We start from the raw sequence: 27433 nt of genomic DNA, 5'->3' as shown, positions 1-27433 counted from the left end.
TTTTATATGTGGAATAGTCCAAACACATGTTACACAAATCGCTGTTGCAGCCTGAGCATATCATCTTTGTACACTTTTCGATACCAAGTGAACCCAGTATAGTCTACTGGCACACTGGTCTAATAAAGTAAAAATTGGGAAATTCGGGAAATATTTGGACCCTTTGATATCAAAAAACTGGAGCAAGGTGGGTAACAATTTTTAATATTTAATTTTAAAATACGAATATCTCCTTAGCTATAAGAGATAATTGATAGATACGATAAGGTTTTTTATAGTGCTTGACGATGAGATTCTTTATTTGTAATTTTTTTGAAATCGGAATCCAATCGAAAGGATCCCAAAGTGACCTAATTTGGGATCCCCTTGAACTCGACAAGACTTCCTCTTTGCTCATGTCAAATTTCATTCAAATTGGACTAAGCGTTTAGAAGTTAGAGATTTATTTCCCCTATATTTTTCTATACTACTGTGCGGCCGACTTCCAAACTGCTCAAATTTCAACAATGTTGTGAAATTAATTTTAAAGCTGCATGAATACGCTGACATGTACCGTTATGTTTTTATTCAAATATTATAATGAACTCTAAAACATGGTTTAGGTGTTATTTATATAAGAAATTGCATTTCGATTTAACAAAATAATGGATTTTTAAATCTTACCTCTTCTAATATCGAAGATATTTCGTAAACTTGTACACTAGGGTGGGTCGATTTATAAGACCAAAAATGTTTCGTATGTTACCATCTATTTTTCGATAGCTTTTGGCATAAGGAAAAAAATTTCCACTACGACATTCATATACATATATTATGAAAAATATCATATATTTTTAATTTCTGATTAAGTTGTTACCTTATGCTAGTACGTTAATAGCAATGACACGTCATGACGTCCTATAAAAATAAAAAAATATCTAATTTTACATAAACCTACGTTTACAATGATGGAGTAATCCACTCTGCAGCAAATTATATTTCTTCCTCTTTTGTATTTATTTGATTTCAAATTTGGCTATATCTTTTTTGTACTTCAGAGTGTAGATTATTTCAACTCTGGAGTTAACATTCGAATGTTATCATTAGCATGACTAATAATGTCAATAAATTTAAAACTGTGGGAAAAACACAAATATTTTTTTTAGTTTAAAAAATTTGTTTATTTTTTTGTGGAAATAATATTTTTTTTAGGATTTAGCATTGCGGGCAGGAGGTAAATTATGGATGTTTGGGACTGTTTGTTTCTTTTACTAGAGAGGGGAAATATACTGTGTACATATTTCATTATCTTTTCGAGGAAACATATTGGATTCTCGTGATAAATTTTAAACAGTTAAAATTTTGTTATTGGAGTTCAGAATGGAGTTCAGAGTGGAGTAACTCCGCCATTGTGAACGTAGCTTAGTGGTAAACGTTTCTTATTATTTCTTTTTCTTTCAATTTATTTTAATTCGTACTAAATTTATTAGAATGTTCGTTATAATTAGGGGACGGACGTCCGAACGTCCAAATACAATGTAGACTAATTATCTATCCGAATCGCACACTTTGCTGTAAAATTGCATCGATTTGTTAGTGCATATTTTATTCCCTGTTTATATCCCTGTTTTTAATAAAAATATAATTTTTGGTCGTCAATAGGCAAATTGTCTGGACAAAAAGTTCTTTGTCGAATTTGTTATAGAAATAGCATTAAATGTTATCGACTAACTTCTTTCTTTCTAGCACATACGTGTCAAATTAACCAAAATATTTAATTGGAGTTAGCCAAGTGATGTGACATTATTGACAAGTACCGACTATAAGGAAAACATTTACTACTTGCTTAATTGCGGTTATTAGGAGATGAAAATTAAGGTTCACATCAAAATATTGATGATTTTAAATTTTAAAATCATAAAATTTAAAAGGAAAGTGACAATATAGAAGCTCTAAGAGCTCTAGAGTCTAAAGTTTTAAACCAATATATTACAACTAATATATCAATCGTTTTTTTTAGAAGGAAAATTATTTTAACAATAACACAGAGTAACAAAATTGACATTTTGGTTTGGTGCCGCGGAAAATGTTTTTGATAAAACATGTATGGGACATTTCATAGTCAAAACTATCTTTAGTTTTTTTGAGCAGCTGTTGTTTTTAAGATATCGCGGATTTAATTTTTTTGGTTATTCTGTATTTTTTTCTCTTTTTGTTTGATTATTTCATAAATGGACCAAAATTAAAAATTCATTTTTGTACTACACCATTTCCAATTGTATTTCAGAAGTTCTAATTATATTTCAGAAAATTCCAATTCAATTTCAGAAATTTATATTTCAGAAATTTCCATTTATATTTCAGAAATTTCCAATTATATTTCAGAAATTTCTAATTATATTTCAGAATTTTCTAATTATATTTCAGAATATTCCAATTATATTTCAGAACTTTCTAATTGTATTTCAGAATTTTCTAATTGTATTTCAGAATTTTCCAATTGTATTTCAGAAATTTCCATTTGTATTTCAGAATTTTTAATTAATATTTAAAATGTTTCTAATTGTATTTCAGAATTTTCTATTTGTATTTCAGAAATATCCATTGGTATTGCTATTAGAATTTTCTGAAATACAAATGGATATTTCTGAAATACAATTGGAAAATTCTGAAATACAATTGGAAACTTTTTAAGTATAAAATAAAAATTCTGAAATACAAATGGAAATTTCTGAAATACAATTGGAAAATTCTGAAATACAATTGGAAATTTCTGAAATACAATTAGAAATTTCTGAAATATAAATGGAAAATTCTGAAATATAATTAGAAAATTCTGAAATATAATTAGAAATTTCTGAAATATAATTGGAAATTTCTGAAATATAAATGGAAATTTCTGAAATATAAATGGAAATTTCTGAAATTGAATTGGAATTTTCTGAAATATAATTAGAAATTTCTGAAATTCAATTGGAAATTTCTGAAATACAATTAGAAACTTCTGAAATACAATTGGAAATGGTGTAGTATTCTACACAAAATTATCTTTTCTTTGACATAATTTTGTTTATCTGAATTTCAGGATATATTGGTGATATCAAGGATGTTGAAAATTAACTTTTTTCAGTTTTATCCTTATAAGTTTCACCTATGGTAAAAGGGTTCAAATTTTTTTCACTATATACAATAAAAACATATCAATAAACTAATTTATATAAAAATATTGAAAATTCGCTGAAAATATACCAAACTATTTGGCAAAGTTTTACAATATTTCTCATATGTTTTTCGTATTAAAAAATTATACAAATGTTCGTAACTTGAATGTTTTACACCTGCAAGATTATACATAAACTAAAGATTTAATCAAAAATGTTTTTTTTTTTTTTGCTAAATATAATTTCTCTTGTTATATTATTTCATTATGGCTAGTAAGATGAGATGCTGTGTTAAAAATCCTAATATGTTTTCTTACAATTGTGGCGAATATATATTAAAAGATCAGCGAAAATAAATTACATACACTGTTCTCCAAATTGTATTTTGCTTACATTATTCATATTCATAGAAATAAATCTATATGTTTGTAAAAATAAATTTTTTTCTATAAAATACTAGTGTTTTTAATAAAAATTTTAAGACATTTTCGCCAAAAACGCTGTAAATCACGTAAATACAAAATTCGCAATATTTTAAAAACGTCAAATGAAGTATTTATATTGCTGTAGTTAGATTTAAATGTGTATTAAGAAATAAGACTAATGACTACCAAAAAAGTTATTTATAAAAAATAGTTTTTTAGGATGTAAAATTTCGGGATATTATCTAAATATTTCATTAAATTTTTAACTAATTTTTCTTTTTAATTAAAAACTATATTCGCTATAATGCTTTGAATGTTCAGTGCTAAATTTTTATTTAAAATTTTCATAATGCATAATTTTATTAAGGATAAAGCTAAAAGAGTCAAATTTCAACTTTCCTGAAAGATCAGACAAATATGCCAAAACATCCCTTAGAATTATTATAGTCAAAAGAAGCATATGTTTACGTAGACCAGCCTCATGCTAAAAAAATTTCACATTCTTATCTGCATTACCCAAAATTTTTAAGAAAAACACCAAAAATAGGGTATTCAATGAAAATATAAAAACCGCGATATTTCGAAAACGCGAGCTGACTGGAAAAAAACAAGTATAACATAGTAATGAAGGTTCATCAGCTTGTACAAAACGTAGTTCAAATCTCGGGCACCAAAATCTCTGTTCCGCAGTGTAATTTTAGAACTTTAACTGTTTAATTCCTGGTACAATTTAAAGAGTCCTAACTGCTGGGAACAATGTTGGGTATTTTTTGGACATTGCGAAATCATAGCTAATTATTTTATGTTTCTGCAAAAAAATATAAGTGCATATTTTTTAACTTTTTAGGTCATATTTTTAGGCGCATATTTTCCAATAATAAATGCATGAAAATCCGCCCCCTAGTTATAACTTGTTTCATAATTTCACTAAAACTGTTTTGTTTTATTAACAACATACACAGAAAAAAGTTTCAACATAAATATTATGATATATTTGATAATTTCTTATATATTATAATTTTTTTCATATTTTATGTTTTCAAATAAAATCTAGAAAGTTTGATAAATATAATTTCAATTTCATTTATGAGTGATTTTGAGATTACCGGCTAATTTCGACATAATTTTTGGCATTGAAGTTTTTCCAGAATTTTTCCTTCAAAGAAATAGCTACACAATTATCGTAACTATACATCAATTTCTTAATATTTAACATAATTCGGTAGAATTTTATAAGTATGTTTTCATATAAAACAGGAACAAATAAAAATGTAAATCAAATTTTACTGTATTATAGGTTATAAATTATAACCAACACGAATTTATGTGGTTAATGTGAAAAACTTCGAGAAACCGTAACGCGGTACAGTTAGACGACGCCAACCATTAACCAATGCGAGTGATACGCAATCCCTCGAATGCATCGAAAAAAGGACCGATCAGGCCGATTGACCTTAAACGATAATGGCAATGACGCGCGAGTTCTTCCTCCACACAGGGCTGAATTTCGAATGTCCTTTAGTTTTAATTTACGAATGATGTTATCCCTGCTAGTTATCTACAAAAGTCTCTTAATTGACAATTTTAGTCGATTTTACAGGGCACAAAATATAATTATTCATAAAAATATTAATTGATTAAAACACATACACATTACAAGATAAAAGAGATCATTAAATAATATTTTATTATTTTGCACCAATTTTATTAAAAATATACATATGTATATATTATTTTTTTAAAATATTAGAAAAATTAAAGTGTAGGTAGTGTTAGAGAAAATTTTTTTTAGAGATTGCAAAGGACTTCAATATAAAACATGTAAGAGAGCTATATTCGGCTGTGCCGAATCTTATATACTCTTCACCAAATTATACTATATATACTATTTAAACAAAATTATTTTTTAATTGTTTTTAAATTATAAAAAAAAAATTATTTTTCCAAATTGTTTTTTAATTTTTTTTAAAAAAGTTTTTACCAATTTTTTTTTTTAAATTTAAAAAAAAAAAAATTGGAAAAAGAATTTATGGCAAAAAAAATTTGTTTGATGAAAAAAAATTCGGGTTAAAAAATATTTGTCCCGATTTTGACCCATTATATGTCCAAATTACTATAGCCTTATATACATCGTAGGCTATAAAAAGAGTGGAATATAATTTATTTTTCCCTATTTAAATACACAAGGACAGCAAATTTTCCGGTAATCTCAGAATCACCTTTATATTTTTATGTCGTTCATAAATGTTTGAAATTTTCCTTGATTGATTAATGTGCTGTTTTTCTATAGCGAACGAGTGCTTTGAGTGGAAGTTTTACATGTATTTTGTTTTTGTTACAATAACAAAACACATGTTAAATTTCCACTCAAAGTATTCGTTCGCTATAGAAAAACAGCACATAAATGTTTTTAAGAGGATGAGTTGCAAACTTTTGCTGTACAGCTCAATAATAAAACCCATATGGTGCTATGGAATTCAATTATGGGGCACGGCCTCAGCTTCTAATATTGAAAAAATGATAACAGCAGCGCCTTGCTATGTGAGAAATATTAACATTCATAAGGAGCTAGGTGTCTCCCTGGTGAAAAATGAAATAAAAAAACAAGCGGAGTAATATTTGAAAAAGTTAGAAGTTCACCCTAACCCACTTGCACGACTAAGAAGAAGGAACCAACAATAGGATCTATAAATTAAACATAATTTTTCGTCAAACTGTGGTGGGACGTAAATAAAAATTAATATTTAGATTTAAGATTTGAACAAATTATTGATAGTTCACATTATTTTGTGAAGATACAATTGTCCAATTCACAACGTAGTTGTATGTTGTACATTGGATGACACAAATATTGTGGTTGTGAACACAGATTTAGCAAAGTCGTAAGTTTACCTTGTCAAGCCTTGAAAATGCCAAAAGAAACAGATCAAAACAAAACATTCCAGAGTCTATTAATATGTAAAATTAATAGTGCAGCGAACAATAGCAAACTAATGTCTGAATTGTGTAAAAATGCAAACAATTGACAAATTTTTAAAACAAATTATCGTTTTTCATTAATTAAATAAATCAACTGATTTCAGTGTTACCGTTTGATTGTTATTTTACACTAAAATTAACAAATTTTTTTGTTTATGTATAAATATGAACTTTTGGTAACACTTAAATTTTCATACAACATTTGGAAAACATATGTAAAAATGTTGTAGGTGTTGTACAAAATATTTATATAGAAATTATCAACAACATTTGTACAACTATTTTACATTCAGACGACTTACAACTCATACGACTGTACAACGTCAGTTGTGAATTGAACAAATAAATAAAATATGAAAAAAAGGAGTATGAGTTGCTTTTGTGTTTATGGATGTTTTATTATGGACAATTTTATAATATGTGTAGTTTCATACTGAAACCATAGTTTTTTGGATTGCACCAAATCCAATTTTTATTGCAGCTTTTCGTCCTGTATGAATGTTCAGTAGAGGGCAACAACTGTTTGTGATTACTAGGGAAACCGGAAATATGCTCTAAAAAAAGCGTTTTAAGCGCTTTAAATATGCAGTAAAAACTTTAAAGTTTAAAAAATATGTTTTTAAAAAACCAAACTTTTACATATTTTTTAACCAAAAAAAGGTGAACTAAACAAGTATACAACTAAAAAGGTGAACTAAAACAAGTATACAATATAAAAACAATAAGTTATGAAAAGGATTCGAGAGGTATTTTTTGATGATATTTTATATAAATATAAAGTCACTTCTTCAATTAAGGTTATTATTGCAATAAATTACAAAATATTGACTTAAATTTTCAAATAATAATCGTTGTCTATTAGATCAGAAAACATTTTTATACATAGAAAATGTTCTTTCGACATCAACTGATGTTAGGAGCAAATTTAAAAGACAATATTTGTTTAACACTTAGAACGGTTAAGTTTGAATTTGAACTAAAATTTTATATTTAGATGGCGCTATTATTAAAATAGTGCTTATTTTATATTAAAAAAAAGCCATCTATTTTTCACTTTTGAATTTCAAACAAAGGAAGTAAAAACCTGTAACAGAACAGCGAAAAATAAGTAAGACAAAATTTGTTTTTGATAAAGTCAAAATATGCTATTAAACAGTAAAATATGCTCTAAAAACGCAAAAATATGACATAAATATGCTCTTAAAACAAATATATCCATAATATGCATTTAAGGGTAAAATATGCAAAAATATACAATAACAAATCGATGCCAAAATTCTAAAATAGTTCTGAAACGTGTAAATATCTTATCCATGTGCTCATTAGACTCACCAGAAAAAACATGCATTTGCATATTTTGGTTTCCCTGGTGATTACATTTTAAGAGAATTTGAAAATCCGAAAACATCATATTAATCAAATTCCATTTGAAAATATATTTACATTGTTTTTCTTTAAAATTTTTGCAATTAGTGCAAAATAAATCAATTTTTTGAGTTAATACCATTTTTCTGAAACTTCTCGATATTTTTTTGTATTATTTTATCAACAGTAACAGTATCAACTCAAAATACAACCAAATTTAAATAAAACAATTTGATTATTTTTAACTTGAGTAAAGGCTCAATTCAAAATAATAAATTTTTTTATGAAAATGATGTATTTCTATTTAAATTTTTGTATTAACTCAAAATATTACCTTTTTGTTGATACAAGGTAGTCACTAATTATCACGTAAATGGTCTCAAATGTGATTTTCGAGTTGAAAGAGTAATCGGAATACGTTGAAATTTTTACAGTAGATAGATATTGATGTTGTTAGTTGATTACTTGCAAAAAGTGAATTTTTAAAAATTTTGAGTTAATACAGTATTGTTGAACGAGTGCGATATGTATATGGGGCATTTCATGTCAAGTGAACCAACTTTTGAAATCGATGTCTTCCGATCGGGATGAAATTTGCACCAAGGTTAGCTCTATTGGATAGTAACTCAGACACAATTTTTCAACAACATCGGTCGAGAACTCTCTGAGTTATAGGGGGTAAAATTTTGACAATTTGGTCAAACAGGGGTTTTTTCTTATCCATGTAACTTATTACCTATTGTTCTTAGCAAAATGTGTCCCAAATAGTATAGATAGCTATTTCTTCGATCTTTCGATAAAAAATAATTAAAAAAAAAAATAAAAAATTTTTAATATTTTTTTTCCGAAATCAAAAACTTTTTTGACTTTTTTTTAAAATTTTTTCTCTTTTTTTTTTTTTTTTTTTTCTTAAAATAAAGTTAAGATATTTTCCTTGAACACCTACTTGGTCGCTTAGTGGGATGCGAGTGGAATATCTATCAAAATAAATATTTTGTAACTCAAAACATAAAATTTTTGACTTTTTTTGCAAAATCAAAAACTTTGTTGACTTTTTTTTTTCAAAATGGACCCTTTTTTAATCTTTTTTTTAGGTCAAACAAAAGCTTAGATATTATCCTTGAAGACCCTTTTGGTCGCATAGTGGGATGCGAGTGGGATATCTATCAAAATAAATATTTTTTAACTCAAGACTTACAATTTTTTAATTTTTTTTTGCAAAATCAAAATTTTTTCCAATATGGGCCCTTTTTTAATTTTTTTTTTGCTCAAAAGAAAGCCTAGGTCCATTCCTTTAAGATATTTTTAGTCCCTTAGTGGGATGCGAGTGGGATATCTATCAAAATAAATGTTTTAACACAAAAATTGTATGTCTTGAGTTACAAAACATTTATTTTGATATATATCCCACTCGCATCCCACTAAGCGATCAAAACCATCTTAAAGGAATAGGCCTAAGCTTTCTTTATAGCAAAAAAAAAAATTACAAAAAGGGCCCATTTAAAAAAAAGTCAAAAAAGTTTTTGATTTTGCCAAAAAAACAAAAATTGTATATCTTGAGTTACAAAATATTTATTTTGATAGATATCCCACTCGTATCCCACTAAGGGACCTAAAATATCTTAAAGGAATGGACCTAAGCTTTCTTTTGACTAAAAACAAATTTTTAAAAAAGGGCCCATTTTGAAAAAAAATTCGAATTTGCAAAAAAAAAGTCAATAATTGAATGTCTTGAGTTACAACATTTTTATTTTAATAGATATCCTACTCACATCTTCCTAAGTGACAAAATAGGTCTTAAAGGAAAAGACCTAAGCTTTCTTTTGAGCAAAAAAAAAATTTTAAAAAAAAGTCCCATATTGGAAAAAAATTTCGATTTTGCAAAAAAAAATTAAAAAATTGTTACAAAATATTTATTTTGATAGATATCCCACTCGCATCCCACTAAGGGACTAAAAATATCTTAAAGGAATGGACCTAAGCTTTCTTTTGAGCAAAAAAAAAAATTAAAAAAGGGCCCATATTGGAAAAAAATTTTGATTTTGCAAAAAAAAATTAAAAAATTGTATGTCTTGCGTTACAAAATATTTATTTTGATAGATATCCCACTCGCATCCCACTAAGGGACTAAAAATATCTTAAAGGAATGGACCTAAGCTTTCTTTTGACTACAAAAAAATTTTAAAAAGCCCATTTGGAAAAAAAATCGTATTTGCAAAAAAAAAAGTCAAAAATTGTAAGTCTTGAGTTAAAAAATATTTATTTTGATAGATATCCCACTCGCATCCCACTAAGCGACCAAAAGGGTCTTCAAGGATAATATCTAAGCTTTTGTTTGACCTAAAAAAAAAGATTAAAAAAGGGTCCATTTTGAAAAAAAAAGTCAACAAAGTTTTTGATTTTGCAAAAAAAGTCAAAAATTTTATGTTTTGAGTTACAAAATATTTATTTTGATAGATATCCCACTCGCATCCCACTAAGCGACCAAGTAGGTGTTCAAGGAAAATATCTTAACTTTATTTTAAGAAAAAAAAAAAAAAAAAAAAAAAGAGAAAAAATTTTAAAAAAAAGTCAAAAAAGTTTTTGATTTCGGAAAAAAAATATTAAAAATTTTTTATTTTTTTTTTTAATTATTTTTTATCGAAAGATCGAAGAAATAGCTATCTATACTATTTGGGACACATTTTGCTAAGAACAATAGGTAATAAGTTACATGGATAAGAAAAAACCCCTGTTTGACCAAATTGTCAAAATTTTACCCCCTATAACTCAGAGAGTTCTCGACCGATGTTGTTGAAATCCCGATCGGAAGACATCGATTTCAAAAGTTGGTTCACTTGACATGAAATTCCCCATATATAAATTCAAATCCGACTAAGTTACAAATTGTTTGGCCTCTTTTTTTTCTATACCACTGTGCAGCGTTTCACTTCTTATTATTCTTTGTTCTAAACAATAGATCAATCAATCAAATATAATTTTTAAATATTTATACTTTGTATCACATACTATGTCTAAATTATTTTAAATTTTTTGCTATTAGTCATCTGGGCTGTCTTTTGCTAGAAAATAATAAGCAATTGGTTAAAACTCATAACCAGTGTTGCCACAAAAAAGGCTAAATTCTTCGCAAAAAAATGAGAATTATATCAACTCCTTTTAGCCCAACATCTTTCGGCGTATCTTCTAAAAGAGTCTTTTATGAGCCCCTTTTGTAATCAGTTTCGACTCATTATTTTTAAACAATCATATTTAGAACACCTGATTGATATATTTATGATTGATGTACATTTTGTTATTGTTTTTCAAATATATCACTTTATAATCAAATATATCATTGATCACTTTCGTACCATTTTTTAAGTGTACTTATTAATCAGTTTTTGATCACCAAAAGTAATCGAAAAAGATTCTGTTTGGTGATTTTTGAAAAAAACAATCTTCCAAATGCTGTCTGGGGACCTCGTTATATTCAAGCTTTCATAAATCATTATAGAAGTACTTTAAAAGAAAATTCTATACAGCAGTAATTTCATTTAAAATCTTATATAAACAAATATAAGATTGCAAACTCAACTTGAAAAAATTCTACCATGATTTTTTTATACCCTTCACCTTCGTGAAAAGGGTATATATAAATTTGTCATTCCGTTTGTAATTTGTACAATATAATTTTCCGACCCTATAAAGTATGTATATTCTGGATCCTTATAGATAGCGGAGCCATGTCCGTCTGTCTGTTGAAATCAATTTTCTGAAGACCCCAGATGTCTTCGGGATCCAAATTTTCAATAATTCTGTCAGACATGCTTTCGAGAAGTTTCCTATTTAAAATCTGTCAACAAATGGCTGAGATATGAGGAAAAAACCAGGACGGCCTCGATTTTTGACCTATATCTGGATTACTAAGTCATTAATATAGACCATATGGATATCTAATTTTAAAATTTAAAAAAAAAAATTTTAAATAACAATTCGAAAAAAAAAAGTTTTCCAAGTAATGAAAAAAACAACTTTAGAAAAAAAAATAAATTTTGTTTACCTAAAGATATTTAAAATTTGTATTTTGAAGTATAATTTGGTGAAGGGTATATAAGATTCGGCACAGCCGAATATAGCTCTCTTACTTGTTTTTTAAAATGTTTGCAAATAAGACTACACATTTTTCTACTTTATATTTTCTTCGTGTCAAATTAATCAGTTCAAATTTTGATTTTGAACTTCAACAAAAGCAACGTGCAAACAAATAAATTTGTTTGTCACTAGAAAATTTAACAGTATTGCCATTCTGGAAAAGATAAGGCAAACATGTATGTGTTTTTTTGCAAAAATATAGACATTTATAATAATTAATAAATTCATAAAAATAATTTTGAAAAAAATACAAAACATAACAAAAAATGCAGTTCCCTATGCACTTTATTACATCTTTTATAAAAAAAATTATATATTTTTTAATAAAGCGGGATAGAAATTGGCTCATGTTTTAAAGCGGGATTATCTCTACAAATTCGGGATATATTGCCGCCGTTCATGTCTTAAAATCTTCAAAACTCTTTAATTTCATTATATGTATTGTCATATTGAATAAATAAATTTAAAATTGTAACAGTAAAACATTATCATATTGTTATCAATCAGAATCATCAACAAAATGCTATCAAAAGTGTGTTATATATACATATGTAGTACATTTCATTGTTATCAGCAAAATTTAAAAATCAACAAACATAACTGATCTTGACACTTGTTAATAATTTTCAACAGAATACAAATAATAATAAGAATAATAATTTCCACTTTGATAAAATTACTATTTTTATAAACGATATTTCAATTTTATTTTATAATTTGCACTAAAGAATTCATATTTCTAACACACATACACAAATAACCGAACCGATTATGCAAATATTGGTATCAGCCGATATGGCAGTTTCGTTGTAATGATCACACGTTATTACCACAAATAATTATGTACGATATTAAAATTTTAGTTTTCTTTTGAAACGATTTTAGGAAAATAAAAAAAACATAAGATTACGTTCGCATGTAATTTGTAGTTGGTTTACTTTTATCTTTAAATATTACGTCCGCCCGCACTTACATTTCTCTTATTGAATTGAAATATTTTATTTAATGTTGTTGCACCAACCGATCTTTGATTTTTTTCACAATTTGTTTTATTTTCTATTTCGGGAAAATATCGACTGTATCCGTTGGAAAATGTTCGCGAACTAAACGGGGTTTCGGAAATAAAATATACAGTTACTCTCATTTTACTGATTATAGGCAGCTAGTCATAAATATTAAAACGCATGTATTCGTATGGTTCTTATTGAATGAAGCGAACAACGAACAATTATGATAAGAAATTCAATTTATTTTATTTGCAGCATGAGATAAATTTATACACTGTCAAAAATCCATAAACTGCTTTAAATGAATGTTATCTGAAACAATTCGACTACATCTACATATATTTATATACATATAAAAATTAATGTACATATGTCTGACAATTTTATATTTTGAAATGCGCGTGGAACTTCCCATACAAAGTAAATAATTATTATGGAATATCTGGTATTATGAAAGCCGCAAAACTTCGCAGAATTTACTTCGGCATCAACAAAATTATTATTTCTAAATATCGTGAGAACTATAATTGTAACCATATAGCAACTTTTTCATTTTAAATAGCTTGGCTGAAAATGGGCGTTATTAGATTAGTGGGCGTGACAATCCCATACAAAAACCGAAAAATTTTAAAACCGCGGTTTCGGTTTTAAAAAATTCAAATCCGATCGGTTTCCGTCAGTTTTGTGATAATTTATTAAATATTAAGTGTTATAGAAACAAAATCAGTTGTTAATATAAGAAAAGCTAACAAATTTAAAATTCAAACTTGACGAGTGTTCAAGAGGATAAAGGAAAATTGGTACATTTTCTTTTAATGGTACTTTTTTAATATATTTAATTAGTTCTCTTATATATTTTATGTACATTTAAGTTGGCTAATTTGCTTCTCAGTAAAGAAATAATCAAGAATAGTGTAGGATCAATGATTCAAATATGTAGGATCAAAGATTGAAATAATTTATTTATTTTAGAATTGTTATACAATTATTTATTTTATAATTAAGGATATTTTCGTATCAAGAAAATTTTTATAATGAACAAATAATATCAAATATTTTTAACTCATATAAAACAATATCAGAAACTAATTTGATCAAAAAATAAAAAGTAAAAATTTACAAGTATTTTATAAACAAGTCCCTACATCTACTCCCCCTTCAGACGAAGAAACATGTTTCTGTATTAAATTGTTTATATTGAACGTAACTTTTTTGGGTTTTGTTGCAGTCTGATAAATATTTTCATTATAGTCTCTTTCAATATCAACAAAAGCGGGCTTTAAATTATCGATTGATATGGAAATAACAGAATCGCCTTTCTGAATTTTAAAACATTTATCATTTTTATCTATAACCTTGTAAGGTCCTTCAAACGGAGGATACAACCCAATTTTTCTATGAACTTTAATAAAAACATATTTGCAATTCATCAAATTAGAAGGAATATAACTTCTATTGTTACCATGATGTGAAATAAAATTACGAGTTTGTGAAAAATGTTCTTTCAGTTTTTGAAGAATGAAATTGGAACTATTGTTTTCTACTTTTGTAGAGGGTATCACTAGTTCACCAGGAATTCTAAGGGTTTGTCCATAAACCATCTCTGCTGATGAACAGTTCAAATCTTCTTTAACAGAATTTCGTAAACCAAGAAGAATTATTGGAAGTTGATCTGACCAGTGTAGGGGATCATTCGATGCGGTTATAGACGTTTTAAGTTGACGGTGGAGTCTTTCTATCATACCATTTGATTGGGGATGATAGGCTGAAGTATGAATTTTCTGTATTCCAAGTATTTCTGATAGTTCTGAAAATAAACTGGAAATAAATTGTGAACCTCTATCTACCGTGATTTTCAGTGGAATACCAAAACGAGGAATATAGTTCTGAATAAATGCCTTTACAATAGTTTCAGATGCTATGTTTCGTAATGGAAAAACTTCTGGCCATCTCGTCGTTCTATCTATAATAGTTAATAAATATTTATATCCTCTTGAAACAGGTAGTGGACCTACAATATCCATGTGTATGTGCTCAAATCTACATTTTGGTATCTCAATTTCTATGGTAGGAGATTTTGTATGAATAGTTACTTTTGATTTCTGACAACAAATACATTCTTTTACCCATAATTTAATGTCTTTATTCATAAGGGGCCAAAAATATCTCTTTTGTATCATTTTTCTAGAAGACCGAAACCCCGGATGGGAAAGAGAATGCATTTTATCAAACACATTTTTTCTTAAACTGTTTGGAATATAAGGTCTAAGCAGTGTTCCTGTAGTCTCACATAATATTTTAAAATTCTTTTCGGGTACTTCAATCTCCTTAATGTTATATTTATTTTTAAATTTGGAATCTATTAGATTATTTGTAATTTCTTGTTCCAATCTCTTTTCTTCACTAAGGGAAAACCTTTCGCATAAATTTCTTTTAAGAAATTCATACTTATTATTTACAGGTGGTTTTTGTAAAATATCCAAAATCTTTGTTATAACTTCTTGAGGAAGAGCGACAACAACATGCTGATATTTGTCTGTATCATCATTTATATGTTTTATATTAAATTGCATTTCCGTTTGAATGAACCAAGCTTCTGGACATGAAGTCCAAAACAAAGGTAGTTTTATAGAAATATTATTATTAGAATGATTATTGTTAGTTGGAAATTCAAAAACCTGGTTATTCATATTGAAAGAAGTTTGAATTTGATTGGTAGATGTTTGTTGGTCTCTATTTTCTAAAGTGATGCTAGGAGAGCTTTGATATAGTGGTATAGTTATTGATGAATTTAATTCTGTTGCTAAGTCTGGTTGTAGAGGGTCTAAAAGTGCATTGTTTCTAGTAAACGATCTAGTAAGAACCATAATTAATATTGCTAAAGGGGTTGTAGTTACAAAAATTATTTAACTGAACACAAACATTAACATAACAAGAATTATTACAACAATATAAAACAAATTTTAACAAAATGAAATGTAAGTTTGATTATTTCGTATATGTATATCAATGTGAGTTTTTATTTGCAATATTTGGTATTCACGCCAAACAAACTATTAAGGTACTTATCTTAATATGTATATTATTTTGCAATCCAAGTCCAAAATTTTTTAAAAAATCGCTAACAAATTCTGATCAAAATTCAATTTGACGCTTGCATTTTTAGTTTCTTCTGTATAAGTGGAATGTTTCTTGAAATTCCGTAAAACGTATTGAATGTTGTGAAACTTCTTATGATTCGATTAATATCTTTCATTTATTCCGTATTTTGTAAAATGGATTTGATAAATTGCAAAATTCAATTATTTCTCTCCTGGCAGGATCGCCAATTTATGTAGGATCAATGATTCAAATATGTAGGATCAAAGATTGAAATAATTTATTTATTTTAGAATTGTTATACAATTATTTATTTTATAATTAAGGATATTTTCGTATCAAGAAAATTTTTATAATGAACAAATAATATCAAATATTTTTAACTCATATAAAACAATATCAGAAACTAATTTGATCAAAAAATAAAAAGTAAAAATTTACAAGTATTTTATAAACAAGTCCCTACAAATAGGGGGCTCAATAGTATTATGATTCAAAAAAGGAGAACTAAACCAAACTAAGGAGTACTTTTTCATTCTTCAAAATGGTACTTTTTGAATTTTCTATAATATTGAACCTATAATCAGGAAATTACATTGATTTCAAACTTGTGGAAAATTAGTACTTTATCTTCTAATTGTACTTTTTATTATATTAAATTATTTTACTTATGTATGTACATAATAGTTGGCTATAGTACTATTTCTTTATTGTAATAGTACTTTTGGAATATTTTATAATAATAAACCTAAAAATTAGACACACATGATTCTGAATGAGTTAGAATTCGCAAAAGGTACATTTCTTTTGCATTTTCAATAATAATAGGTCCAGAAATATGAAATTATTATGAATTGTGGGTCTTTGTGGTATTTTTTTAATTCAAATAATACGAGCTAGAATCCACATTACAATGAACCAATAAACTTGAAACTAGAGACATGTTATCCCGAATTATTTTTAATTCTCAAAGGGAGACTTAATAGTACTATTTCTTTCTTTTAATTAGGGTGGCGAAGCGCACCGGGCCAGCCAGTACTCCAAACTTTTATTATATTTGAAAATAACTAAGTCTTTGTTAAAAACACTTTGCATTATTTTTATAAATTTAATAAACAAACAGTCATTTGAATTTTAATTGTCAGGAAATACTTAGATGAATCTTTAGATGAGAAAGTTAATTTTTCATTTCCAAATTTTTAATTTTTCTGCTGAAAATAGATTAAAAGTAAAAACCGAAGAATTATTGTAGGTTTCGGTTTTAGGCCTTGAAAAACCGCGGTTTCGGTTTCGATTAAAACTGAACACGAAACTCTAATTTAAACGAATAAATTTCTTATCACTATATGGAGTTTTTGCTGAAAATGGGTGTAATGTTTATTATTAGTGGATATTATCAAATATCTTGTGAACTGTATTAGAGAAATCCGTAACACTTTGAGAGATTTATTTCATTACCATGGTACGTAGTTGGATTAGTTATTTTCGAATATATGAAAATGGGCGGTATTAGATTAGTGGGCGTGACATTCCCATACAATGTTAATTGTAATTGTGAAAGTTTTAAAGCTTAGTACGGATTTAATACTTACCACTGTGCAAAGTTTAGCTAGAAATGGGCGAGATCGGAACAGTGAGTTGGGTGTAGGAACTCCATTACATCAAATATAAAGAATCTTTAAGAATTGTCTGAATTACTTTCTTATATTTTTCTGATGTTTAACTGAAATGGGGCATACTTTAAAAATAGTCATAATTTAATATCTGGAGAACTATTGTATAATAGTTAAATTAAAGCTTAAAATGAGTTATTTTGTTATCATTTTACATAAAATATATGAAATTGGGTGGGATCAGAATAGTGGAGTGGTACTACAATACAAAGTATACAGTTATTTTCGAATATCAAATGAACTGTGTTGTGAGAGTCCTGTTATGCCAAAAAATTAAGGGAATCGAAGAAAGGGACGTGTCCCCACCCAGACAAGGTAAATATTTATTATCGAATATCTGCAGAACTCTAATCGTGAGATTCTCAAAACATTGTGTTAGTCATTTTGTTAGCATTGCACAATGTGTCCAAAAATCTTGCTTACAAACATAGCTTCATATACCTTCTATATCTCTCTTCTTTAAAAAAAAAATAACTTTTTCCTTAATGCAATTTTTTCTTTTCATTTAATTTTTTTTTTAAATTTGCGAAGTACGCTAGTACTATATAACTATGATAAATTTTGTGCTTACATTAAATTAATACAATGGGCTATTTTATAAAGGTTTTATTTTATATTTTTACGTTTTTACCCTTTTAAAAACGGGGGTTTATTTCCTTTAAATAAACCGGATACTTTTGATTGAAAATAAAAGCAGTTTAGTAGTTTAAAATTTGTAACAACTCTTTATTTAAATTTATACAACAACAGTTTTGAATAGTCACTCAGTGTTTTAATACACGTTTATAAATTTGCAGAAATACACACAATACACACACTTTACAAGTATACACTGGTAATGAAGTTGATGACATTACTTAACGATGCTTCAAAATAAATTCCTTACTTTGGTGTTCTCACTGCCAATTTATATACGCTGCATTACCATCTAGAAAGCACTATTTGTACAATGATCTTTAAACTAGAATATTCGAATTCTAGAGCTTTCGATGTTAATCATTAATCATTTAGTGTTAGCGTACTTACAAACAATGTTCAAATCAAAGCTTTTATTCAATGTTAATAATACCCACAGATATGTTACAGCATTATATAACTTTAAACCAGCCGTTAACACAGTTATATTTACATTCAAGTACAATTTCGTAACCTGTTCGTCCCGAATATGCATAGATTCACTTCTCAGCTAGTCGTTCTAGAATCTAGATGTACGACATTCATTTTGGATCTCGGGCTCTTTTCTTTTTGTATTCTGTACACCACGTCGTTTAATTTCTTAATCACCTTGTATGGTCCATCCCAATGGGTTTGTAGTTTTACATTGTGGGTTATACAGCAGTATAAGCTGGCCTTCATTAAATCCTTCAGAATTCTCTGCTCGGTCATTTTTATTCGTCTGCGTGCGAATTCATGAAGTTCGTTTAGGTCATTTTGCGCTTGAGGAGTGTTTTCATTATTTGTTGATGAGGGCTTAATACCGAATTCTAAATCACCAGGCAACTTGAGTACTGTCCCGAATACAATTTTTGCTTGTGTTCGAGGAATGCCAATAGAAATTTCGGTATGTGTTCATCCCAGTCACTCTGGTGTGCACTGACCAATTTTCTTAAATATTCCTCCAGAGTGCGATTGAATATTTCGAGCATGCCGTCAGATTGAGAATGCAGTGGAGTTATTCCGTATAAAACGCACATTTCCTTGAATATGGCAGATTCAAAATTTCTGCCCTGATCCGAGTGCAACTCTGGTGGAACACCATAGCGGCACACCCAGTTGTTCACTATTACGCTTATAACCGTTTTTGCTTCCTTTTTGGGTATGGCATATACCTCTGGCCATTTGCTGAAATAATCCATAGCCACTACAACGTAACGATTTCCGGCATCACAGACAGGGAAAGGTCCGGCTACATCCATTGCAATACGCTCGAATGGCGCACCTGAGTTATACTGCTGAAATTGTCCACAACACCCAATCGGCTACTGATTGCTGACAACCCACACAATAAAAAAGTTGTTTTAACTTTTCTAAGGTTTTTGTCACACCAAGATGACAACCACTGCACAGTGGTTTCATAAATAAATATCTCCAAAAATTAAAAAAGCTAGGGTCTTTAAAATTTGTCATCTCATAGCATGCAAAGAACTTAAAGTTTGCAAATTTTTAGGAAAAAATATAAACAACTGTAGCCACAGTAGCCATTTGATCTTTGAAGGGTTAATTGGCATATATATATGTAGATTTGTTTTAAGAATTTTCGAAATAAAGTATATCAATATGAAAATTCGATTGTTTTAAATAATTTTTGTTCCATTTTAAATGTACACTGAAAAAAGTTATGAAATGCGGTATTATTAAGTATTATAAGGTAATAAGGTAAAATAAGATATTAATATATGTATGTATATCGAGCCGTTTTCGCACAAAAGACGTAACCGACAAAAACTAAATTTAACAGGAGAGCGTTTTTTTTAAATATCTTTGGAATAGGCCATGATATTTCTATAAAACTCCGTTAATAAGTATTATTATATCTGAGATATAGGATGCAGTTTGTTTCAATTTCATATATACACTATATCCGATTGTTTTTGTCGCTTACGTCTTTTTTCCGGTTACACATTTTATAATCTTATATATAAATAGGCCACACGTTTTTTTGTGGTACACTTTTAAGTATGTTATTGTCCACCAATATTGATGATTTAAAAAAATTCTTTCCATAAAAGTGGCCGTGCGATCCTAGTATTAATAAAATTATGTCGCATTTATCTATTTTGGGAGTATGAAAGCCGATGTGAAAATTATTTTTAAAAACGTTCCGAAAAACTGTTAAGGATAATTCTACGGACTCCTTATCTATATTTTTTAAATGCTCTTTATAATATTTTCGACTTTTACATTTCCAAATTCTTCAGGAAGATAAATCTTACTGCTTTTATTTCTGCAGTAATGTGATGGAACTGCTGGTAATTTTTCTATAAACGATTTCCTCATCTGACTTGTTATGAGGCCTGAATCTACTCTTTATGCTACTTGCATTTAAGCACTTTGTACCGTTCCTTATATTTATCAATATTTTCTGCTATATATAGAGAGTTTTTAGCAAAAATTGTTGACACACTTTGACACAATTATTATTATACGTAATAGTATATTCATAGCTGTGATGTCTTTTCTTACCATCTCCACTCCTCCATCTATTGATATTTTTACGTTTAATGCATGATAATAACCAACTTCTTTGCCTAATTTTATTTCCAAACCCCAAATTTTTTTATTTATTTCTATCCTATCAGCCTCGGTAAATTTTTCTGAGCATAGATTTCCACATTTTTTATTTTGGAATGGATTTGCCTGAACACCATCTATATATTATGAGTTAATCTCTTTGGCAATGGTTTCTGCTATTTGTAAGCCCTATTACCCACAGAAGTTTCTTCCTCAATTTCAGTCTCTTCCTCAGAAGAGGCATCAGAGTCGCTATATGGAACCAAGCGATTTATAATTGGAAGCTAAAAAAAATATAGCAGCCAATGATAATAAGCTAGATTATATTTGTTAAAAACAGAGACATAACTGTTATAAGAAATATCTAAAAAAATTTAGCCACAACTGTTATATTGTAGAAATTAATTTTTGTTTCTTTAAATAATAGTTATTCTCAATGAAAATATAATAAGTGTTATTTGTAATAAATATTTTTTTTCGTTGCTCATAACTTTTATTTTTGATTTTTATGTTTTTACGTTGCCTTATAAGAGTTATTTATAATAAATATTTTTTTTCGTTACTCATAACTTTTATTTTCGATTTAACTTCACCTGAATCTCCACGTCATCCAATATCCGATTTTCTGATTGACGAATCGACGAATCTAAATACGTCATCGTTGTTCGGAACATCAATTAGAGAACTTGAAGTGGATTTATCTTCAGATGATGACAAAGGCAATACATCGCGAGAGTTATTAGCAGCTGAAATAGAGAGCTTTAAACCTATGAGACTGGACGTAGAAGCCGATTTGTTGCAATATAAGGAAGAGAAAATTTTAAATAAATTGGTTCATATTGTCTATGACTGCCGGCTAAACGGCTTTCTGTTTAAAGAGCATTTACTGGTTTGCGTATTTTGTTGACTGAGAAAAGGTGCAACTTGGCGAACAATGCGTTTGCTAAAACATTGATTGTGAAACAAATTTCTTCATAATTAAAAAACACACAATAAAAAACTTCAATCTCATACCAAGCTTATTTTTTGCGACTTTAAAGGTTAAATTCAATGTATGTACTAATAAAATGCAAACAAGGTAGCGAAAGAAACTTCTTCTGAGTTATTAGCAACGAAAAAAATATATTCTTTAGAATAACTCTTATTAGGCAACTTAAAAACATACAAATTGAAAAAAAAAGTTATGAGCAACGTAAAAAAATATAAATCGAAAATAAAAGTTATGAGCAACGAAAAAAAATATTTATTATGAATAACTCTTATTTGAAAACGTAAAAATTATTCATTGATTTATGCCTAACTTTTTCAGTCTCAAAAAATTTAATAACAGTTATTTTTGGTCTCTGGTTAAAAACTAAAATTACATAACAGACCCATAGAATTATTTTTCAAAAGAAAAATCGATGAATGTATATTAGAGTGTCCCTTAGAATTAAATTTTTTGAAATGTTGACACGGTACCCGCTGAAAACTTTCGTAATGAAGTCTAGTATTTACAATAACAGTACAAAAATGGAAATTAACCTTTAAGAGCACTTAGGGTCAAAATGACTGTGTTTTCCGTGATTTTAAAAGTTCAGGGTCATTTTAACCCCAAGTGATGTTAAGGGTTAATTTACATTTTTGTACTGTTATTGTAAATACTAGACTTCATGTTATATTTTTCTTAAGTTTCATCAAAATCGGCCCAAAAATGTATATATATATATATATTGTATGTACTAATTTGGAAAATATATATGTACTTACTTTTGGTATCAATGGCGCCATTTTGAACAAAATCTTAGAGTTGGTAAATTGATAGTAATATAAATTTAATGTAAATATTAATTACGAATGGATACGATTCATATAAAAGTATATAAATTACACCACATAAATTACAATGGTATAGTGAGAATCATAGAAATTTATAAACAAGTATATTAAGGTATTGGACATTTTATGTATAAACACATTTAATACATTAATATGTTCAAAATTTTCTTTTAAATTATATGAAATAGACGTAACGATCACCTTGCTATTACAAAATTCATTTATTAAGCAAACTTTTTTATATCCTTATTTTTCGCTTTAGCGGCTTCCAATAATTCACCTATTGAGACTAATGCATGATCACCTCAGCAGGGAGGTAGTATAGGGATACTTCTCAATAAGTTTTCTGGCTGTCTTTACAGCATATTCCTCAAACTTTATAGCTTGGAGAATTGTGGCAACTCTTTGCAAAATGTCGGTACCGTGAAATAGCTCCCAAATGAAATAACTCCCCACGAAAAGATGAAATAACACCCAACAAATTTTTCATACAACTTAGGACTCCTAACGCATAGGAAGTTATTTCATAATTTTTTGTTGGGAGTTATTTAATAATGCAATAGTTCCCAATGAAACAACTCCCAATGCATTTTTTGTTGGGTTTTATTTCATTTTATTTTGGGAATTAGGAGTTATTTCACCGTATTGGGAGTTATTTCATTTTTGTTTGGTTCTGCTTTGCAAAAGCAGAACCCATAAATTTCAAAAACTGGCTTCACTCAGAATATTTTTTTGTATTGCCGGCCTTTGGGCGGGCGCTAAGGTTTTCTCCTCTGGGGTGTATCAAAAACTAGCTTCGCTCAGAAAAGTTTTTTGCATTGCCGGCCTTTGTCAGGTTGCAACGATTTCTTAATCTGGTGCGAAATGAAAATCGGCTTTCTGAAATATTATAAAACCTTTCTGCAATGAAAGAAATCTTTTCTGAGCGAAGCCAGATTTTGATACACCCCGGAGGAGAAAACTTTAGAGTCCGGCCGAAGGGCGGCAATGCAAAAAACTTTTCAGAGCGAAGCCAGTTTTGATACACCCCAGAGGAGAAAACTTTAGCGCCCGGCTGAAGGCCTGCAATGCAAAAATCTTTTCTGAGTGAAGCCAGTTTTTGACACATCCCAGAGGAGTAAAACTTTGCGCTACGCCATATGCCTGCAATGCTTGCTTCGGATTGGGAATTATTTCATTTCTATTGGGATTTATTTCATTGGGAGTTATTTCGCTTTTTAGGGAGTAATATTTTTAAAATTATGAAACCGCCGATTATTGGAAGTAATTTCATTTTACCCTTTGGTAGTTATTTCATTTTTCAAGTTTGGGAATTATTTCATTTTTGATGGGAATTATTTCATAGGAAGTTATTTCATTGGGAGTTATTTCATTTGGGAGCTATTTCACGGTACCCAAAATGTCGTTCTCGATTCCAGTTATTTTTGATGAAAGATCGACATTTTGGTTGGTTCGAAATCGTTGTTGAAAAAATTGTGTTCTCTTCAAAACACTTGACTTTTCGTTCTTACTGGTCTTCATTTGTTTATACCCTCCACCACCATAAGTGGTAAATGAGGGTATCTGTGTATGAGGGTATCGTCTGTCTGTCTGTGTAAAACACGCTCACGTCCAAAATAGACAAACAAAATTTGGTAAACTTGCAAGTAAAATGTTTATTGTTCTCCTAATCAGCAAAATCGGAACCAGAGTTATGAACCAAAATGTGAGACAACCTAAAAAAAACATGATAACTTTAAAATTGTGAGTAGTTTAATTGGAACCGATTATGGCCTATTGGCTAGGATTCTGTAACTGAATGAATAAAAAAAAATTGTTTTTGTTATTTGTGCAAATATATTGCAGATACTACCATCAAACTTTAGATACGTTATTTTTATGTTAATAGGACTAACTCTGGTAAAAATTATAGGAATCAGTCCATGATTTCTCCTAGCCCCCATACAAATTATGGTTCTATGGTCTGTAAATGCCTACCAAATTGCAGTATCCACACAAAATTCAGGAAAAATATGTTTCGTACTTAAAAAATCACAACACAAAATTTTTGTGGATCGGTCCATATTTTACCATAGCCCCATATATAATGTTCACTTCCAAAAATCACTTAAATAAGCATAAATGTCTTATAAATATCGCTATTAAGATTAAATTCGTCGTAAATAGTACCCATATATGCCAAAATCGCTATACCTAATTCTATGATGATCGGCCAATAATTGGTTATAGCTCCCATATAAGGACCACTTCCGAAAAACACATTAACCTACATAAATATCTGAAAAATATCAATATCAGAACAAAATTTTATACAAATCTCTAATTTATATTTAGAAATCATACTACAGGATTTTGTGAATATCGGTCCATATTTGACCATAGCTCCCATATAAGGTCCACTTTTGAAAATTAGTAAAGTACTCATAAATCTCTTATAAATAGCTTTATCATGCTAAAAACAAAAATAATAAGCATAATTGGTCAGCTCCCCTATAAGGCCCATTTCCAAAAAAAGATATTAACCTAAATAAATATTTAAAACAAATCGATATCAAAATGAAATTACGCACATATCAGTAATTTGTATCCAGCAATCATACTGTGAATATCGGTCCATATTTAACCATAGCTCCCATATAAGTTCCACTCCCGAAAATCACTAAACTCCTCATAAATTTCTTACAAATATAGTTATCAAGTTGAAATTCAAAACAGATTTGTTCAATGTATGTATATAAAAATCGATGTACCAAATGTTACGATGATAGGCCCATAATTGGTCATAGCCTACATATATTGAACCAAAATAGTACACAGATCAGTATTTTTTAAAATCATACTACTGAATTTTATGAATATCATCCCATATTTGGCAACAGCTCCCATATAAATACATAAAAATCACGTTAAAATATTTTATGACAATCGACTCATAATAGATCATATCTCCCATATATGTAAGTCCCACAACCCAATATCTTGAAATTTGTCTAAATATATTTGTATACTCTTTTTATACCCTTCAGCTTCGTGAGAAGGGTATATATAAGTTTGTCATTCCGTTTGTAATTTCTACATTTTTCATTTCCGACCCTATAAAGTATATATATTCTGGATCCTTATAGATAGCGGAGTCGATTAAGCCATGTCCGTCTGTCTGTCTGTCTGTCTGTCTGTCTGTCTGTCTGTCTGTCTGTCTGTCTGTCTGTCCGTCTGTCTGTCTGTCTGTTGAAATCAATTTTCTGAAGGCCCCAGATATCTCCGGGATCCAAATCTTCAACAATTCTGTCAGACATACTTTCGAGAATTTTGCTATTTAAAATCAGCAAAATCCGTCCATAAATAACGGAGATATGAGCAAAAATCCGAGACAACCTCTGAAAATTTCATCAAAAAACACAATGTATTGCATGCTTTGACAAAAAAACAACAAAACGTATGCTTGGGTGTGCAAGCTTTGTGTATTTGGTTTTTTTTTGTTTTTTGTTTCTTTTGGAGTTGTTGTTGTTTTTTATACAACTAAACGTTTGTTTGGTTGTGTGTTGGTTTTTTGACAAAAAAGCAACAAAACGTATGTTTTTGGATGTGCAAGCTTTGGGTATTTTGTTTTTTTTTTTGTGTTTTGTTTCTTTTGGCGTTGTTGTTGTTTATTATACAACTAAACGCTTGTTTGGTTGTGTGTTGGTTTTTTTGACAAAAAATCAACAAATCGTATGTTTTAATGTGCATGCTTTGCGTATTTTGTTTCTTTTGGCGTTGTTGTTGTTTTTTATACAATTAAACGTATGTTTGGATGTGTGTTGGTTTCATTGCCTTGCGTATTTTGTTTTTTCTTTTGGTGTTTTGTTTCGTTTGGCGTTGTTGTTGTGTTTTGTGTTCTTGATAAATTTAGGATGCTGTACGCTGAAAGTGGGCAATGTACATTAGAGTGCTCCAAGATTGTATGGACGAAAAAAACTTTCTAGGTACAGGCCGTCCCCCCCCTCTAGAATTGTTCTATGTATTGTAGAAACACGTTGTGTAAAATATTAGGATGATAGGATAACGTTAACTGGTGGCGCAACGACGCTGAAGTTTTGAGGTGCATTTACAAGGGGAAAATATGCAATTTTTTCAGTTTTTGTAAAAATTTTGCCATTAAATAATGACTTTTACAATTTAATTTAAAAGAATCGAAATGTGTACGTAATTGTCGTTATAATAAGATATAAAAGACAAAAATTGGTGAAAAAATGTTAAAGTTATTAAAAAATCGCCAGGCCATTAACGTGTCTCAGGCCACTAGAACAAGAAATTTATTAACAAAATTAACATATTTTGAGAAATATTAAAATAAAAGCTTATTTTTACTTAAAATATATCCATATTTACTTGTGTATGAGTTTTTGTCCTCGTAGGATACCGTTAACCTATTCGCAGGTATGACCAAAAAAATTTAATTTTTTTAACGGCAGTTTCAAAACTCCAATTTCAAATTTTTAAAAATTTTGTTAAACAAATTTCAGAATTTTTTGATCATCACATGGGGATTTATTGACAACATAATAGGGAATAAAAATGTG

General features: G+C 28.6%; 1 protein-coding gene across 2 annotated transcripts in view; it reads right to left on the bottom strand.

Annotated features, from left to right (window-relative positions):
- The window catches only part of Ptp52F (Protein tyrosine phosphatase 52F), a 65521-nt gene extending 52376 nt beyond the window's left edge, over positions 1 to 13145 (bottom strand). The window contains exon 1 of one of the 2 annotated variants that reach the window (XM_065510859.1): positions 13017 to 13145. The gene's annotated coding sequence lies outside the window, so the exon portion shown is untranslated. The remainder of the gene's footprint in view (positions 1 to 13016) is intronic. The other variant, XM_065510860.1, reaches the window with a different exon arrangement.
- Positions 13146 to 27433: the final 14288 nt, after the last annotated feature.

This window comes from Calliphora vicina, chromosome 5 (genome assembly GCF_958450345.1).
Source record: "Calliphora vicina chromosome 5, idCalVici1.1, whole genome shotgun sequence".
In the NCBI taxonomy this organism is placed as follows: Eukaryota; Metazoa; Arthropoda; class Insecta; order Diptera; family Calliphoridae; genus Calliphora; species Calliphora vicina.
This window is presented reverse-complemented; position numbering and strand designations above follow the sequence as displayed.